This window comes from Macaca fascicularis, chromosome 3 (assembly GCF_037993035.2).
Source record: "Macaca fascicularis isolate 582-1 chromosome 3, T2T-MFA8v1.1".
NCBI lineage: Eukaryota > Metazoa > Chordata > Mammalia > Primates > Cercopithecidae > Macaca > Macaca fascicularis.
The window spans coordinates 107,482,821-107,499,718 of record NC_088377.1 but is presented as its reverse complement, the minus strand read 5'-3'; the positions used below and the strand labels follow the sequence as shown (position 1 = coordinate 107,499,718).

Genomic DNA, 16,898 nt, shown 5'->3' with positions numbered 1-16,898 from the left:
GGGAGAAAAGGGAATGAGGGGTAGTTGTTTAATGTGTACAGAGTTTCAGTTTTACAAGATTAAAAGAGTTATGGAGATGGACGGTGGTGATAGTTGAGCATTATGAATGTAGGTAATACCACACTGAACTATACACTTAAAATCATTAAGATACTAAATTTATGTGATGTATGTTATCACAATAAAAAAATTGGGGAAAAATTTTGAAGGAATGGAGCAACGGCGTGTCAACAATTCTCAATTCATCCAAACAATTAATCAAGTGTGAAGATACAATGAACACATTTTTACATATTCCAGGACTCCAAAAATGTATATCTCATGCATTCTTTTGGAAGTAAGTACTGCATATGGGCTTCACCGAAACAAGAGAATTAGCCGAGGAAAAGGAAGACATGGAGTAGAGGAAAGAGGAGAGATTTGAAGGTAATCTCAAGGTGGAACAATGAGAGGGGTTTCTGGTTAATACCAGTGTACCAGGTTTAGAAGACAACAGTCCAGACTGAAGCAGCGTGACCAAAAGGCAGCTGTGCTGGGGAGCTATCATCCCTTGGACACCTAGTGTCTTTGAAACAGAGGACAGAACGCCCAGATGAGCCAGCTTATCTTGTAATCTATACTCAGCCTAACTTGACCATAGGCTGGTTAACTGCGCTCCTGCCTTCCTCTTCATGCCCTACAACCTAGAAAAACTGAGGATAAGAAGAATGTATGCTTTCACCCAATATTTCTCAATAATTAGTATGCATCAAAATCACTGGAAGATGCCCCAACCTAAGAGGAAATCACACCTTCTAGACAAGTGTCCTTAGTTACACAATGAAAATATTCCGAGACTTGGTGAACCACTCAATCCAATTTGCTTGTTTTTATATATTTTATCTTTACTATGAATATTTTGTTTTCATCATACGAGTGGAATAAATTAACTCCACTTTATAATTTACAATAGTGTACAGTATAACTAGATGAATAATCAGTTTTCAGATGTTAAGATGTATTGATATATTCACATGACTCACAAATTAACCATAACTAAATAATAAGTCGCAAGTCAACAGTTGGCAGAATAATCCTTAGTAATTCAGCATTTGAGAAGTTTAGATGTCTTGATCTAAGAAACGCATTCTCCAAGCCCTGGAGTCTCCAGTCTTCACTGACCAGGGATTAAGAGACTTGTGTACATTAAAACCCCCACTCCACCCCCTCACACCCATTTAAATATTGGTCAAGCCCTTTTAGAAAACAGATGGCAAAATAAGCTTCACTGGACATTTTTGCTCAAAGACACACTTTTTCTGAGTGTAGTGATAGTAGTTGACTAAATGATGACAATGGGAATGATTCCAAAGAGAAAAAGGTTAAAAGAGTTTGTACCTGTTTTTCTCAAAATATGATCCCTCAAATGCTGGGTTTGTCTGATTTTGTAGATGTAAGTTATGGTCAAGTGCTAAACCCTGGGTGTTATTTGTAGAAGTTAAGGAAGTAATGGAACCACCTAAACGCTGAAACCTAAGTGGTGTTTGAATTTAAAAAACAAATTCAAAACTACAAATCATTATTTCCCTTATAACTGTGTTTAGTTATGATGGCAAAGAACAGAATTTGCATGTACAGTAATTTCCATATTAATCAAATGTGTGTATACATATTGAGTATGTGCAGTTTTTATCTCTTTTTTCCTATATGAGGTTGTTCTGATTATTTTATTAAAATATAATTTTATGTCTATACTAATCTAATAAAATAAATGGGCTTTTATTTTGTATGTTTTCATTTAATTTTTCTAGCAATTTATTTTTATTGTCTTTTGCAAAAGAATTAGACTGTGATGGAATGGAAATTACCAAAAAAAAAAAAAAAAAAAAAAAAAACCTGACCACAGTAAATTGCAAAACACTAATCTAGCTCACTCATGCATGGTATATATATATTAGGTTTAACCAGATGAAACTGCCAATAATCTACCATTTTGACCTTCAAATGGCAGATGTAAATATATGGATATTTATTTTACTATTAGTCTTTAAAGACCAGTTTCAAATAGTGGATGTAACAAAGCCTCTGTTCTGACATGTATACACTTTGATCCTAGATAAGCCCCTACACTCTTATTCTGGACCTATTTACTCTTGTGTTACATACAACTCGCTAAGGCTTGGTTTGTTTTCTCCAGTATTCAACACAATTTGAAATGGGAACAAGAGTTGCTACAGGTAAACTCACTGGCAACAGTATGAAATATCAACTAGAGGAGAGACAGAAAAACTACAAAAAGTTGAAAATGGCTATCTGGGGCTATTTAGTGATGGGGCAAATACCTTGCTATTTCTCAATAGACCCTAGAAACATCACTGTACCCACTTATATTTAAAGTCCTGAGTAATCAATAAAACAACAATTTACACTGGTTACATTGATGGGGGGGTTTATAACACATTTCTGATTCAAAATGCCAAATACACAGTTTTCGAGTTTAAAGAATTAAATCCTCAGTTCTCCAAAGAATTCATCCATTTGGACAATTTTAGTCCCAAGTGAATAATTTCTACATGACAGCAGAACACGAAATTGATAGAATTCAGATATTATCATTAGACAGACTAAGCATTAAGACACACACACACACACATACACACACACACATGTTTTTCCACAAAAAACCTTGGGTATAACATTAATCACAATCAGCAGTTTTCCTTCTATTCAAATTCAGCTTCCAGGAAGATCAAAGCTGTTAAAATAACAAGGCTCTGAATGATTGCCTTGCTAGAACCTAGTTAAACCTGATTGAGATGGTCAGACCCAAGCTGTCATGTGTCCATTCATTTGTAACCTCCTTAGTATGTACTTGATATGAGAAAAAATGATGCTATCGTTTATTACAATGTAAAATAATATTACAATGGGTTGGGGAAATCAATTACACCCAAGCCCCCTATAACTGTCCATACAATATCAACCTTGGATGGCCAATTGAGAGCAGCTCCTCTACCCATGTCCCAGCTGGGTGGACAAGTGCTATTGGCCTGGAGCCAGGTCATTCTGGATGCCACATAAGGAAGAATGGGATAGGTCAGGGGACAAGATTGGAGGGGTAGATTGCAGTTAGGTAACTGCTGTAAACTCAGAGAAGAGACCATAGTTGACTCAAATAACACAGGTTTGAACTGCAAAGTTCTGCTTACATGTGGATTTTTTTCAACAAATATATTAGGAAAGTTTTTGGAGATTTACAATAATTTGAAAAAAACAAACCCACAGCTGAGAAATACTTTAAAAATTAAGAAAAACGTATGTCATGAAGGCATAAAATATGTAGTTATTAGTCTATTTTACCATTTACTACCATAAAATATACACAAATCTATCACAAAAAGTTAAAATTCATCAAAACACATGCAAACACTTATTCAGTCAAGACAAATGTAACCAAATATAAGGATGCAGTATTAAATCATAACCATATAAAATTAACTGTAGTAATACTATACTATTGTAATAATTTTGTAGACACCTCCTGCTGCTACTGCAGTGAGCTGAAGTGTCACAAGTATGTGCTTCACACCATGTAACACTAATTATCTCCAAGTGAACATTTCATCATTCTAGTAAATTGTGTGTCACAGTAAAAAGTGACCTCTTTTGGTTCATCATGCTTAAGTGTAACACCATTAACCTTAAATAACACCATGAGCACCATACAAAGTGCCACTAGTAAGTAATGCTGGAAATGTTCCCAGAAAGCAGAAAAAAAATCATAACATTACAAGAAAAAGTTGAATTGCTTGATATGCACCATAGATTGAGATCTGCATCTCCAGTTGTCTGCCTATTCAAGATAAATAAATCCAGTGTAAGGACCACTGTAAAATAAGAAAAAGAAATTCGTGAAGCTGTCAATTCAGCTATGCCAGTAGGTGCAAAAATTTTGCACTTTTTCCAAAACACCTTTCTGTCTCATATTGAAAATGCAACTTTTACCAGGCATGGTGGCCCACGCCTGTAATCCCAGCACTTTAGGACGCTGAGTCAGGTGAGACCATCCTGGACAATATGGTGAAACCCTGTCTCTACTAAAAATACAAAACATTAGCTGGGTGTGGTGGTACACACCTGTAGTCCCAGCTACTCAGGAGGCTGAGGCAGAAGAATTGCTTGAACCCAGGAGGCGGCAGTTGCAGTGAGCTGAGATCGCACCACTGCACTCCGGTCTGGCAACAGAGTGAGACTCTGTCTTTAAAAGAAAGAAAATGCAGCTTTTATGCAGAGCAGGATTGCTATAAGAAAGGCATATCTATGGGCTTGAATATAATTAGAGAAAAAGTAAAGTCATTAAATAACAACTTAAAACAAAAGGTAGATGAAGGATATAAAACTGGAGAATTTAATGTCAGCAAAGGATGGTTTGATAATTTTAGAAAGAGGTTTTGCTTTAAAAATGTCAAGATAACAGGAGAAGCAACTTCTGCTGACCAAGAGGTGAGTTCCCTGATGCCATTAAGAAAATCATGGAGGAGGAAGGTTATCCATCTGAACAGATTTTTAATGTAGATGAAAGTGCCCTGTTCTAGAGAAAAAAAGAAATGCCACAAAGGATATTTATTAGTAAAGAAGAGAAGCGAGTTCCAGGATTTAAGACAGAAAGAGAGAGACTAACTACCATTTTGTGCAAATGCAGTCAGGTTTATGATCAGGATTGTTCTTATCTAAAAAACTGCTAACCCCTGAGCCTTGATGAGAAAATATAAATACCAACTATAAGTATTTTGTTTATACAACAAAAAGGCCTGAACAACAAGAACACTTTTTCTGGATTCGTTCTATTGATGTTTTGTCTCTGAAGTCAGGAAGTACTTTGCCAATAAGGGGTTGCCTTTTAAAGTTCTTTTGATATTGGACAATGCCCCTGGCCACCCAGAACCCCAGGAGTTCAACATCGAAGGCACTGAGATGGTCTACTTGCCCCCAAACACAAGGTCTCTAATTCAGCCTCTAGATCAGGGGATCATAAAGACCTTGAAGCTCATTGCACAGTATACTCTCTAGAAAAAATTGTCAACATTATGGAAGTGAACCCTAATAGAACATTATGAAAGCCTGGAAGGACTACACCACTGAAGATGCCATCATTGTTATAGAAAAAGCCATGAAAGCCATCAAGCCCAAAACAATACCTTCCTACTGGAGAAAACCATCCAGAAATTGTACATGACTTCACAGGATTAACAACAGAGCCAATCAAGGAAATCATGAAAGAAACTGGGTATGGCAAAAACAGTGGGGTGGAGGGGGTGGGCGGTGAAGAGCTTCAAGATAGAGACTATGGAAATATTCAAAAGCAAATAGACACCACACTAGAGAAATTAACAGAAGATAGTTTGATGGAGACGAGTGCTTCCAAACCCGTGCCAGAAGATGAGGAAGATGTAGAAGCAGTGCCGGGAAACAAACTAACATTAGACAATCTGGCAGAAGCGTTCTGATCATTCAAGACTGCTTTGGACTTCTTTTAAGACATGGACTCTTCTATGTTACAGGCACTAAAACAAAAGGAAACAGTGGAAGAAGGATCGGTACCATATAGAAACATTTTTAAATAAATGTAAAGCACAAAAGTCTAACAGAAATTATGATGTATTTCCATAAAGTCACCCTGAAGGTGCCTGCCTCTCCTGCTCCCTCTACCTCTTCTGCCTCTAGCACCCCCAAGACAGCAAGACCAACCCCTCCATTTCCTCCTCAGCCTACTCAGCATGAAGACAACGAGGATGAAGGCCTTTAGGATGATCCACTTCCACTTAATAAATAGTAAATATATTTTCTCTTCCTTATGATTTTCTTAATATTATCTCTTCTCTAGCTTACTTTATTGTAAGAAAACAGTACACAATATATACATAACAGACAAAAGATGTGTTAATCTACTGTCTATGTTATTAGTAAGGCTTCTGGTTAATAGAAGACTATTAGTAGTTAAGTTTGGGGGAAGTAAAAAGTTTTATGAGGGTTTTTAGACTGTGCACCCCTAGCCCTCACTTTGTTGCAGGGTCAACTCCATACTGTAATAGTCTAAACTAAGGAAAGGCATAAGAGTGTTCTCAGGAGATAAAACCACAGAGCTTGAGGGTTGAATGAAAGAGCAAAGGAGCTAAGGATGACTCCCAAGTTTCTGGCTTAAGCAAATGGAAAGACGGTGGGGCATTCACTGACATTTTGAGAAAATAGATTTAGGGAGAAAAATAAGTTTCATTTTTGACATGTTTCTTAAGATAATTTGTGAGATACCAAAATTAAGATATCCAGAATGGATATTATTTTCTTACTTAGAAAAGACATAAAAGTTTGAGGAGTATTTAGAATCTCAGTGTTTCACACCTCATTCCTAAGTTATTTTTATATGATGGAAAGAGCTGATATATACATAGCCCATATTTTGGTACCAAATCTGCTACAAACTAGCTGTATGACTAGAGAGATCACTGAACCTTTCTCAGCTTCTGTTTCCATAGGAGATAGAAAAACTTGCCCTCACTTATTCACAGGGTAGGTAATTCAACTATGAGCATTTTGAAAATGAAAGGGGGAAACCAATGTCTGGAGTTACTATTGTCTCTTTTAAATTAAAAACAAAAAACAAAAAACAAAAAAAAAACAAGCTATTTATTTTCTGTGCTTTCATGAGGATATCATTCCTAAAACAGAAGGAGGCAAGATTAGAAGAGTTTTACACTTTCAAAACAGAGTTTTACACACACCAAAAAAGTTTTAAAGGAGCCATTTTACTGCAATTATTTTTAAAGAGCTCAGTATCAATTTTAAGAAATCCAGCAACTCACAGGTTTTAAATGAAAAGAATAAACCCTCCTGAGTTCTCGTTTTCTGAGAGCTTTTCACATTTTAAGAATTAAACCACTCAGCACAGATCTTTCTGTTACCATTTTGAAGATGTTGGAAGTATTAAACATAAAAGCTGTGATTGTTAAAGAAAATACTTTGTAACATAAAAAGAGATGATAGCATAAATGTTATGTGTATATGCTTTTAAATCAGAAGTTCTGAGTTCTAATTCTGTCTCCATCAGTTCATAGCTATCTGAATTTAAACATTAAAATTAAACATTATTTAAATATTCTGACCCCCCATGTTTTTCTATTCTGTGAAATATAAATAATAATCTTTTTTTTTTTTTTTTTTTTTTTTTTTTGAGACGGAGTCTGGCTCTGTCACCCAGGCTGGAGTGCAGTGGCGCGATCTCGGCTCACTGCAAGCTCCGCCTCCCGGGTTTACGCCATTCTCCTGCCTCAGCCTCCCGAGTAGCTGGGACTACAGGCGCCCGCCACCTCGCCCGGCTAGTTTTTTGTATTTTTTAGTAGAGACGGGGTTTCACCGGGTTAGCCAGGATGGTCTCGATCTCCTGACCTCGTGATCCGCCCGTCTCGGCCTCCCAAAGTGCTGGGATTACAGGCTTGAGCCACCGCGCCCGGCCATAATAATCATATTATCCTCAGGGAGTAGTTAGGATTAAATGAGACAGTATATGCAAAGCACTTAGCACTGTGCAAAAGAGTTTGAGAGTTATTAGATATGTCATAAAACCAGAATGAAAAATGGTTAAGAAATACATGTAAAGCTGATTGGCCTCCATAGTAATCAAATTAACAGAGTTTTCATTTTGTTGCTAATAACATTCAGTGATGGCAAGGTCAGAGAGAGAGGCATTCTATTCATAAGAGTAAATGGATAAAACTTTTCAGGAAAAAAATTTTGAAATATGCTGGCAAAAGCCTTAAAAATGTTTACACCAGATGCAGTGGCTTGTACCTATAATCTCAGCTACTCAGGAGGCTGGGGCAGGAGAATTGCTTGAGCCTAGGAGGTTGAGGTTACATGCACTCCTGTCTGGGTGACACAGCCAGATCTTGTCTCTTAAAAAAAAAAAAAAAGTTATATTCTTTGACTCATTCCATTTTTAAGAATCACTTCTTAGAAAATAATCAGATATAGGCTGGGTGTGGTGACTCACTCCTGTAATCCCAGCACTTTGGGAGCTCAAGGCAGTTCGATCACTTGAGGTCAGGAGTTCAAGACCAGCCTAGGGAACATGGCGAAACCCATCTCTACTAAGAATATAAAAATTAGCCGGGTGTGGTGGTGTGTATTTGTAATCCCAACTATTCAGGGGGCTGAGAGGCACAAGAATCACTTGAATCCAGGAGGTGGAGGTTGCAGTGGGCTGAGATTGTACCACCACACTCCAGCCTGGGTGACAGAGCAAGACTCTGTCAAAAAAAAAAAAAGAAAAAGAAAGAAAAGAAAAGAATCAGATACAAAGATGCAGAGTTACATTAAAAAAACAGAAACTACCTAAATGCTTAAGTCCAGAAAAATGTCTTAATAAATTATAGTACATCACCTTCTGAACTGATGCACTGAGATTCAGAGAAGGGCACGTCATCTCTGCGGTATCCTTACCAAAAATGCATAACCTGAACTGAATCACCAGAAAATGTCAAACAAACTCAAATTGAAGAACATTCTACAAAATAAACTGAGGTAACAAAAGACAAAAATGAAGGAACTATCCCCAAATAGAGAAAACTAAGGAGACACTACAACTGAATGCATGACATGGTCCTAGATATTAGTGGAACAATTCATGAAATGTGGGTAAGATCTGGAGATTAAAATATTGTATCATAGTTAATTTTCTGGTTTTGATTATTGTATATGATTATACAAGATATTAACATTTGCAAAAGCTGGCTGAAAAGTATACTAAAAATCTTTGTGCTATTTTTGCAACTTTGGGTGAGACAAATTATTTCAAGATGAAAATTTCTAAAATTAAAAAATTAAATAATGGCACATTCACACAGTGATTATGCAGCCATTTAAAAGGTTTGTAATTAATCTGAATGACATTGGAAAATGCTCACTACATAGCATTATCGGGAGGAAAAAAAAAAAAAGCCAGTTCACACAACTGAAAACTAAAGCCCAGAATGAATTCACTAAAATCTTGAGTGGTCATTTCTAAGTAGAAGATTACAGATGTTATATTCTTAATTTTTTAGTTTCATATTTCCCAACTTTTTCTACCATGAGCATTCACCACTTTTAAAATTGGGGGGAGGATGTTATTTTTAAACACACATCATGATTTTGCATCACAAAAATTCATTTAGACATATTTCTTCTCCTTGGTTTTAATAAAGAACATTTTTTCAATACTTTGAGTTTTCAAAACTATGATTTTGATAAGCCAACAATGAGCCTTGGCTTAAGTGAGTCTCTTAATTTGGCATCAGTAACCAAAAGTGCTTAATAGTTTCCCTAACCACTTGGAAATGAATTCTTGGCACTATGTCTTCTTAAGTTCTGTGGATCTCATGTTGAAACAGTTGCTTCATTTCCACTAAATAATTAGAACTATTCCCTAGGTCATCAGAGAAGCTCAAACCTATGCCCATCTGAATCCCAGTCAACAACAGAAGGAACAGAAACCTAATGATTTCTCCTCCTACTGTCACAAATCAAGAGAATGTGTTTGTGCTGAAGACTGGGAAATTAAAAAGAAAGGTTTTGCTGGGAGACAAGTCAAGGTGGCCACCAGGAATCTTGGACCCCTCGGCTTCAGATGACAATCTTCTGAGTAATCAGGATGTTTAGCAAGGCATACTTGAGGGGGCGTAAAGCATGGTTCCTATCTCAAAATACCTCCTCTGTGAGGTAATGTACATGACACTGTTGTGCACTTGTGTCTGTTCCTTCCACCCAGGCACTGGCCAAAAAAGCTGTATTTCCTTGGTTCTGGAAGAAGTTTTAATTCTAAAATTTACTGCCCCCACCCCCACTGGATTCAGAAAAGCACTACAGATGGGTACCTTGAAAAGAGAGGTGCAGGACTCCTGCAGCACGTTCTGCCAAGCCATGGCAGTGCCATCTCTAGTGCCATCCTCCTTAGGCGTTCACCACTACCTGCTTGCCAGCATCAGCCTGACTTCTCAGGGTTATGAGTACATCCCCTCCTCCATGCCACAAGCACTCCCCTAACCCCATGCTGACAAGCTCAATGCCAGGCCCCACTTCAACTTTCCAGACTTCCAGCTCCTGCCACAAAGCCCAATTCCAGCCACAGTTCTGAGCTTTGTACATCATTGCATCCTTACCCAGCTAGTCTTAGCTTTCAGTCACAACTGTATCCCTGCCATCTCTGCTTCAACGTCATCTCTGCAGGCCAAACATAACCCACCAGCTCCCAAGGCATGCAGTACCACTTGTTTAGTCACTCAGCCCATCGCTACCCGCCTGGACCCCCAGGGCCTCACCACTTGCCTCCTTAGCCTTCCGTGCCCCTCCCCTGGCCCACCTCCACCATCTGCCTTCCTACACTCTGCCTGTCAGGGGCCCAGTCTCCCCACTAGTTTATACCGTCCCCCATGTTCTGTTTTTATTTATGCCTGCCCTTGTTCCAGAAAAGACAAGACAAAACATACTATAGTCCTACCATGTTTTCTCAGGTGGGCTTCTTAAGCCATGTGGCTTCTTATTCTATTTGCCCTGTGAAGCACAGGGAACCAAAGACAACGTTTCTCTGTGACATCAATTCCTGCACCATCTAAGACAGGTCAACAGTAACGGCAGAGGCCATCCTCGTAGCTAAGGGAAAACAACGGCAAACCACTGATGTTGAACTACCAGCCAGAAGCCAGGTGAGATATTAAGACAGCAAAGCCACCAGCACCAGGACAGGAGCTCAGACCTCTTACCAGACAGATGCTGAGCACCCGCTCCCCCTGCTGGACACCGAGGTCCTGGGGAGATGCTTCCAAAGTCCACAGTCCCGAGATGATCAGACACCCATGTTTGCCCCAAGAGGTACAGACTAAACATTAAAGAGAAGCCACACTTGCTAATCATATTTAATTATCTTCAGTGCCAAATTAGAGAAATAGAGTACCCCTCAATGGAAAAAGGTAGGTGCCATCTGTTAGGCAGACTGGCTCTGAGCCCCCATTCTGTCACATTCTAGTTAAGGTATTAGGAAAGTTATTCTGAGTGTCCCTGGGCCTTAGTTTCCTCAACTGTAAAACATAGATGACAATACCCACCCCATACAGTTAATATGAAGATTAAATGAGATAAATTGCAGGCATCCAGTTGTTATTGTCCCCACCAATTGGCACCTGAGTTCTCGGCACCCCAGTGGCTTCATCTATGTAATTCCAATAATACCTGCCCAGCCTACCTGTGAGAGTTGGTGGGGACAGATGAGAGAACAGACATTTGTCAAAGCACTCTGAAATCATTAAGTGCTATGCTAATTAAATTCATCAATGACAACAACACCTGTCTGGCACTTTGAAGAGACAGAGATGACAATGGTAGTTTTGATCTTTGTGGAGACTTGGAAATTTGTGGATGAAATAAGCATGCATGAGAATAACTGTACTTCAAATAGGAGACTGACTGGCATATTGGTAATAAATAAGAAGAATAAGAGGAATGAAGAGAAAAGAAAATTTGATTTGCCTGAGGTGGAGGGTCGAGCAAGAATCACAGATGAGCTCATGAGTGTGTCATGCTGCAGCAGGTCATAAAGACAAGTAAGATTTCAGTAAGAGAGATGAGGAGAGGGCCTCCCAGACTCAGGAAAGAGTGAGGGCCATGATGCAGAGGAATGATGGTTCTGGGGATATGAAGAACTCCAGCTTGACCGCAGCCTGCAATGAGGTGCCACAGTGGAGAATGGGGTTATGATGACAGGTTGGGACACCATAGCGTTCTGTGGGATTGACAGTGACAGCCAGGCAGTGTGGAGCCATCTAGCTTTGTGAATAGCATGTCTGAGGAAGTTTACCAAAGACAATGTGAAGGCTGGCGTGAGATGGGGAGAGCAGAGGCAAATACAGGAAGGAATCATGATTGCCAAAGAGAAATGGGGGCCTGAAGTGATTCAGCATGCACAGAGGAAAGAAGAGATCAAAGGAAGGGACAAATATAAATGGAAGGTATTACAACCATAGTGCTCATGACAAAGAACTACATTTATCACTCAGTTCCACATGTACCAAAGGAAAATATCAGAAAGATGTCATAAGCTCAAATTAACAGTGATCTTTAGTAATTTACAAAAAGATAGAAGCAGTGAGATGAAGTAACACAAAGCACGTCTCTTACAGACTTCTAGAATTAACAGGGCACTAGTAGGAGGTGTGGTGCAATTACTTATCATCTGGGTAGGTAAATTTCAGGGGAAAATATTTCAGCAATATGTGTTTAATCAACATATAATTTGATATCTGCTTTTGACCAGGAAGTTCAATAATGTCTTACAAATTGTGTTATGTTTCAGCATATCAAGTTCTGCTTGTAGCTCACTCACAATCATCCAGCACAATGGGGAATTTATCTTGCTGGTATTTCCAGGGAGATTGGGAAACAGCCAGTACAGATCAAACCTTTTCACATCATCATGCTATTCACTCCACTGATTAGAGATAACAAAGACAAACACAATAGGGAATGGTCAATTTATAACAACAAGGACGAGGCTCATGTTTCTTCAGCATACTTCCTAACTTGTTAGCAATAATTACCACATATTAAAATAAGCCAGGCTGGGCACAGTGGCTCATGCCTATAATTCCAACATTTTGGGAGGCCAAGGCAGGAGGATCGCTTGAGACCAGGTGTCCAAGAACAGCCTTGGCAACATAGTGAGACTCCATGTCTACTAAATAAATAAATAAATAAAAACAAATAGCTGGGTGTGGTGGCATGTACCCATAGTCCCAGCTACTCTGGAGGCTGAGGCCAGAGGATCACTGGAGGCCAGAATCATAGCCTGTGAGCTATGATTACACAACTGCACTCCAGCCTGGGTGACACAGTGAGACCCTGCCTCTAAAAACCAATAAATAAAATAAAATAAGCCATTTCATTAAGCATATGCTCCCAAATTAAGATGCCTGGTTCCTTATTCCATGACAACTTCAGGGGAAAACATATTTTTCCATTTTTTGGAAGTTTTAAGTCATATATGCTCAATGTAGAAAACAAAACCAAAAATAACAGCATCCTTTGTATGTTTTATTATTTGTAAAAAAAATTTAAAAAAAGAAAGAAGAGCTAATATCCTCCAGTATACCAAGATTAAGATCAATATTTACTCATTGTTAATCTTTGAGAATACTTCCTTCTAGTTTTATTTCTGTGCTTTTTAAAGAAACATGTTAAGATTCGATTACATTTGAAGCTCTGAATTCAGGGCTAAAAAAAATTAAATTACAAATATAAATATGTTGCATTCTTGCGTTTTGTTTTGCTCATCATAACAAATATTTCTCCCATTGTTGAAAGCTGGAAGAGTCCACTCAGAATCCATATTTCTTTAACAAGATAAAGAAGCTAATGTGTATTAATTTAGTAGTGTAATGGGGACTTCCAGTTTCCAGTCCAACATTTAAAGGGCTTGGAAGTCATTGTTCTCATCTTCATGAGAAAATGACCTTGTGTAATTCCCTGTTTCTGAGTGTGGGATGGATCTAGTCATTTGCTTCTAATGAATCAAATAGGGCAAAAGTGATATACCACTTTTGATATTAGGTTACAAAAGACTGTAACTGACTTCTGTCTTGCTAAATCTCTCCCTCTCTTTCTCTCTGGTTCTTTTTGCTGGCTTGTTCTGATGCAAGCAAGCTGCCACGCTGTGAATTATCCTATGCAGAGGCCCACATGGCAAGGATAGAGTTTAAAATAAGCAAAGGAATTCCCTAAACCTGAGGTTTGATGTCTTTCATTAATCCTGAAAAAAAATCTGTCATTATTAACAAAGGGCACAGACCAGGTATAAGATTCCAGTTGTCCTCTCCCAACAGAGTTGCACGGACAGTGCTAAATTCTCCCAGCAATGATGTGTGACAATAGATGTGAAGTGTCACCTACTAGAAAAGCTCACCCAAAGGTTGGTATCCAGGGCTTTTATGGAGCAACCACATGACTAAACTTAACAAGTAAGTCTCTAGTTGCCCTCAGAGGTCAAATTGATAAGGCAATGGCCTAGGCCCTCAGGCAAAAAGCAACAACAAAAACAGGTGTTCATCTTAAATTACATTGTTAATATATAATATCCAGAATGGCCCATGGCCTCAGGTATACAAATAAACTCTTATGGTGGGATTTTGCAAGGGCTTAGAGCTTATCAGGAGGTGGTCAAGGTCCAGTCCTAAAGACATTTGGAATGTGTGGTGTTTGGACAACCCAGGCCTGCTGCATTAACTCTTTACTGCCATCTGCCATCCTGCCTGCCTTTACTGACAGGAAGTCATCAAGGAAATAGTTGCCTAGATAGCAAAGAGCTCACCAGATGATATTGGAACTGGGTGCAGTGCTCCCTGGTGCTGTGTGCCCCTTCCCTACGCAGGCAATATGCCCTCAGTAGAACATGTGCTAGAATATGGCCATTCAAGCAGGAAGGGTATCAGTGTTCCTAGCAACGTGGCTGAAGAGTCCATCAGTGAGAAGATCTTGCAGGAGGTTCAAGCCCAGGTAAGGTGTTAGGTAGATTGTGAGTTTACTGCCCTAGAGTGGCAGTGTGATGCAGATAAATGAATTGTAGGCTTAGAATGAGGACACCTGAGCCTGTCATTTTGTCCAACTGACTTTAGGGTCCTCATCTGAAGTATTTTCCTATTTATAGATGGGAGGCAATATTGCATAGCAAGCAAGAGTGCTGGCAGGGCAAGTTCAGTGGGCAACCAACTTGTGCAGACACAGAGAGCCCTGTACTCAAAATAACCCTAACTGTGGTTTAATGCTCTGCTGTCACCATCTTGAAATTCTTAACAACATCCAAACAAGGAGCCCCATATTTTTTTCACAGAGCCCCATAAATTATGTAGACTCTCCTGGTGCCAGGTCTGGAGTCAGTCTATGGGTTCAAATCCCTGATCTATCATTTTCAGATGTATGAACTAGGGCATAACAGCTGATACCTTTTAGACTTGTTTCCTTGTCTGTAAACAGGATTTTAAAAGACTGTTGTGAAGATTAAGGAAATAATATGTGGAAAAATATAGCATTGTACTATACATAAATATAGTCATTCCTCAGTATCCACGGGGGATTAGTCCTAGGACCCTCTCAAGTGCCAAAATCCATGGACACTCAAGTTCCTTATATAAAATATTTATACATAACCTATGTACTATCCTCCCATGTACTTGAAATCATCTCTGGATTACTTATAATACCAAATACAATGTAAATGCTATATAATATTTGTTATACTGTATTTTTTAATTTGTTGAGTTTTTTTTTTTAATTTTACCAAGGAGGCCTGAGAGCCTAGAAAATTTTGTATTATTTTTCATCATTGTATTTTTTTTTATTGTTGAGGGTGGTTTTTGTTGTAGTTTTCAATGCATGGTTGGTTGAATCCATGGATGTGGAACCCATGGATACAAAGGACCAACTTTAGTCATAAGTGGTAACTATTATTTGTTCTCAACAATAATAAATAACAGTAAAATAATATAAATAATAACAATAAACAATAATAATAGCTGTCTATTGCTGTGTAACAAATTACCCCAAAACTCAGTGGCTTAAAACAACAACATTTATTATTTCATGGTTTCTGTGGGTCAGAAATGCCAGTGCAGTTTAGCTGGATCCTCTGGCTCAAACTCTCTCACCAGACTGCAACCAAGATGTCAGCCAAGGCTATAGTCATCTTAAGGTTTAACTGCAGAAGAATCTGATGCCAAGCTCATGCACGTGGCTGTTGGCAGGATTCCTAGTAGGCTGTCAGAATGAGGGCCTCAGTTCCTTGCTGCCAATTGGCTAAAGGACACCCTCTGTTCCTTGCTATGTGGCTTTCTCCTTAGGACAATTCACAACATAGCAGCTTGCTGGCATCAGAACAAGCAAGTAAGAAGAGCCAGGGAGAAAGATTGAATCAGACAGAAGTCACAGTCTTTTGTAACCTAATATCAAAAGTGGCATAGCATCACTTTTGCTATATTTGATTCATTAAAAGCAAGTGACTAGATCCATCTCACACTCGAGGGGATTACACAAGATCATTGTTACAAACTGAACAGAATCATCCTAAAACTTACGTGTTGAAGTTCTAACCCCCAGTACCTTAGAATGTGACTATAATTGAAGATAAGGTCTTAAAAAGGGTAATAGGGCTAATGAAGGTACATAGGTGTGCCTAATTCCAATATGACTGGTGTCCTTATAAGAAGAGGAAGGGGCTGGGTGCAGTGGCTCATACCTGTAATCCCACTTTGGGAGACTGAGGTGGGATGATAGCTTGAGCCTGGGAGGTTGAGGCTGCAGTGAGCCAAGATCACGCCACTGCACTCCAGCCTAGGCAACAGAGCAAGACCCTGTCTCAAAAAAAAGAAAAATAGAAAAGGATACCAAGGATGCATGTGCCAGTGGAGAAGCCAGGTAAGGACACAGTGAGAAGATGGCCACCTACAAGCCATGGAAAGACACTTCAAGAGAAACTAAAACTGTCAACAGGTCTGGTTGGACTGGTTTGATCTTGGACCTCTAGCCTCCAGAACTGTGAGAAAATACATTTCTTATTTAAGCCACCCAGTCTGTAGTATTTTGTTGTAGCAGTGCTGATGAAAAGAGTCAAACACTGTAAAATATTGTAAGAGATTTATTCTGAGCCAAGTATGAGTGACCATAGCCAGTGACGCAGTCCTCAGGAGGTCCTGAGAACATGTGCCCAAGGTGGTCCAGGTACAGCTTGGTTTTATATATTTTAGGGAGGCATGAAACAGCAATCAAGTACATTTAAGAAATGCATTGATTTGGGCCAGGCGTGATAGCTCACGCCTGTAATCCCAGCACTTTGGGAGGCCGAGGCA

General features: G+C 39.0%; 1 long non-coding RNA gene across 3 annotated transcripts in view; it reads right to left on the bottom strand.

The window, feature by feature from the left end:
- The window catches only part of LOC102140092 (uncharacterized), a 245,669-nt gene that overhangs the window by 215,650 nt on the left and 13,121 nt on the right, over nt 1-16,898 (bottom strand). The window lies entirely within an intron of this gene.